Genomic DNA, 3,005 nt, shown 5'->3' on the forward strand with positions numbered 1-3,005 from the left:
AGCATTTTGAGATATCAGCTGATGTACGAAAGGCTATATAAATAAATGTGAATAAATGTGCAAGCGGTACCGGAGCGCCAAGTCTAGGTCCAAAAGGCTTCTTAACAGCTTCTACCCCCAAGCCATAAGACTCCTGAACAGCTAATCAAATCAAAACATTTGTTTTTCTTTCAAAAACAAGGATATTTCTAAGTGACCCCAAACTTTTGAACAGTAGTGTACATATTATCTTGACTAACCCCCTGTAAATAGCCTCTCTTCTGTTATTTCTGATGCTCTTTAATAATTTGTTATTTTTCAAATTTTTACTTGACTGCATTGTTGGTTTAGTAAGCATTTCACTGTATGGTCTACACCTGTATTCGGCGCATGTGACAAATAAAATTTTATTTGATTTAGTTTGAGCAAATTAAGGGGTAGACAGACAGAGGTTTATTAAGACAGACACGAAGATGGAGAGATCAGGACCTCGCTAAGAGCCCACATCCAGCTGAGAGAGACCCTTATGCATTGTGATCTTGATCCAGTGCAGAACTCTAGAAGTGTGTTTCAGTAGCCTCCTTCTGTAAGTACATGTGTGCAGGTACAAAGATGCCGAAGTGTGCCCCACTACTGCCTAACTAACACAGCAGTGCCCATACTACCAGGCCCCCTATTCTCACAGGTCACACCACAACAAATACAGCAGTCTCTTTCTTAATTATGCATTAAGAAAAACATTCAGTGCACTTTACTATTCCCCTGTTAATCCACTGCACTGAATGGACTGATAATTCGACATTATATAATGGTATAAGTTGTGGATGCTAAATACTGGAGCAGTAATCAAGCAATTATAGCACAATTGACAAAAGAAAAGGAAGACCTAGCCTACTATACTGAATGAAAATATAAACACAACATGCAACAATTTCAAAGATTTTACTGAGTTACAGTTCATATGAAGAAATCAATCAATTGAAATGAATTAATTAGGCCCGGATCTATGGATTTCATATGACTGGGAATACAGATATGCGTCTGTTTTAAAAAAATGTACCTCATAATGGGCTTTCATTACGGTATTTTTGTACGTTCAAATTGCTATCGAAAAAATGCAATTGTGTGTGTTGTCTGTAGCTTATGCCTATCTGTACCATAACCCCACCACCACTATTGGGCACTCTGGTTCACAACGTTGACATCAGAAAACCACTCGCCGACACGACGCCATGCACATGGTCTGCAGGTGTGAGGCCGGTTGGATGTACTGCCAAACTCTCTACAATGACGTTGGAGGCGGTTTATGGCAGAGAAATGAACATTAAATTATCTGGCAACAGCTCTGGTGGACATTCCTGCAGTCAGCATGCAAATTGCAAGCTCCCTCAATTTGAGACATTCGTGGCATTGTGTTATGTGACAAAACTGCAGATTTGAGATTGTCCTTTTACTAACAGGTATGTAAACATATTTGTGCACAACATTTGAGAGAAATACACTTGTGCGTATGGAAAATGTTGTGTTTGTATTTTTGTTCAGTGTAGGTATGAAAATGAACAGATTGAACTTTGCATACGATTCTTCATCACATGGGAGTAGCTAAAGTAGCATGGAAGAAGATATGTACAGTTGAAGTTGGAAGTTTACATACACCTCAGCCAAATACATTTAAACTCAGTTTTTCATAATTCCTCACATTTAATTCTAGTAAAAATTCCCTGTCTTAGGTCAGTTAGGATCACCACTTTATTTTAAGAATGTGAAATGTGAAATGAAACTTGGGTCAAATGTTTCAGGTAGTCTTCCACAAGCTTCCCACTGTAAGTTGGGTGAATATTGACACATTCCTCCTGACAGAGCTGATGTAACTGAGTCAGGTTTTGTAGGCCTCCTTGCTCGCAGGCACTTTTTCAGTTCTGCCCACAAATTTTCTACAGGATTTCCTCCTAACATAACGATGGTCATTTTGGCCAAACAGTTCTATTTTTGTTTCATCAAACCAGAGGACATTTCTCCAAAAATCTTCTGGCGTTTGGAAATTGTTTCCAAGGATGAACCAGATTTTTTCTGAGGTCTTGGCTGATTTCTTTTGATTTTTCCATGATGCCAAGCAAAGAGGCACCGAGTTTGAAGGTAAGCCTTGAAATACATCCACAGGTACACCTCCAATTGACTCAAATTATGTCTATTAACCTATCAGAAGCTTCTGAAGGCCATGACATCATTTTCTGGTCTTTTCCAAGCTGTTTAAAGGCACAGTCAACTTAGTGTATGTAAACTTCTGACCCACTGGGATTGTGATACAGTGAATTATAAGTTAAATAATCTGTCTGTAAACAATTGTTGGAAAAATGACTTGTGTCATGCACAAAGTAGATGTCCTAACCGACTTGCCAAAACTACAGTTTGTTAACAAGACATGTGCAGTGATTGTAAAGCGAGTTTGAATGACTCCAATCTAAGTGTAGGTAAACTTCTGACATCAACTGTACATTCTTTCTGCAGCTTTCTATAGCTCTTCTGTGAAACCTTTCAAAATAACGAGCCCAAAATAACAGGCTTAGATGTCAGTGCTCACCCTTGGGGAGCAATGCCACTAATGCAACTTCCATACTTCCCTTACACCGGCCCCCATATGCCCTGAGTTCACAGGGAACTATCAGTTCTACTGTGTGGGTTGAGGCTCCCTGGAAGTGCACATTACTTTTATTCTGGTTTCCTACTTGATAGAAAACACAGGTGTCTTATTCTCTGCCATTTATTTTCAGAGACACACCACTCAACTCTTAATGCAATTTCAAAAACTAAAGCTACTGCATAGCTGTTAGACAAGCACTCGATGTCTGGTTGGACGTCACTCTTGTCTTTGGGCAACCTCTTGCTATCTCCTGCAGTGTTTGCGGAAGCAAGAGGGGTGTGAGAACCCTGTACCTGAGAAACAGGTGACTATCTCGCAATACAAACAAACGGAGACACAGACACACTGAATAAGAGATCCGGAACGGAGAAAGGGGTGGGGGTAA

The 3,005-nt window shown here is 39.8% G+C and overlaps 1 protein-coding gene across 3 annotated transcripts in view; it reads right to left on the reverse strand.

The window, feature by feature from the left end:
• The window catches only part of LOC110493849 (matrilin-4), a 42,800-nt gene that overhangs the window by 37,641 nt on the left and 2,154 nt on the right, over nt 1-3,005 (reverse strand). The window lies entirely within an intron of this gene.

Source organism: Oncorhynchus mykiss, chromosome 17, assembly GCF_013265735.2.
Source record: "Oncorhynchus mykiss isolate Arlee chromosome 17, USDA_OmykA_1.1, whole genome shotgun sequence".
Classification (NCBI taxonomy): Eukaryota; Metazoa; Chordata; class Actinopteri; order Salmoniformes; family Salmonidae; genus Oncorhynchus; species Oncorhynchus mykiss.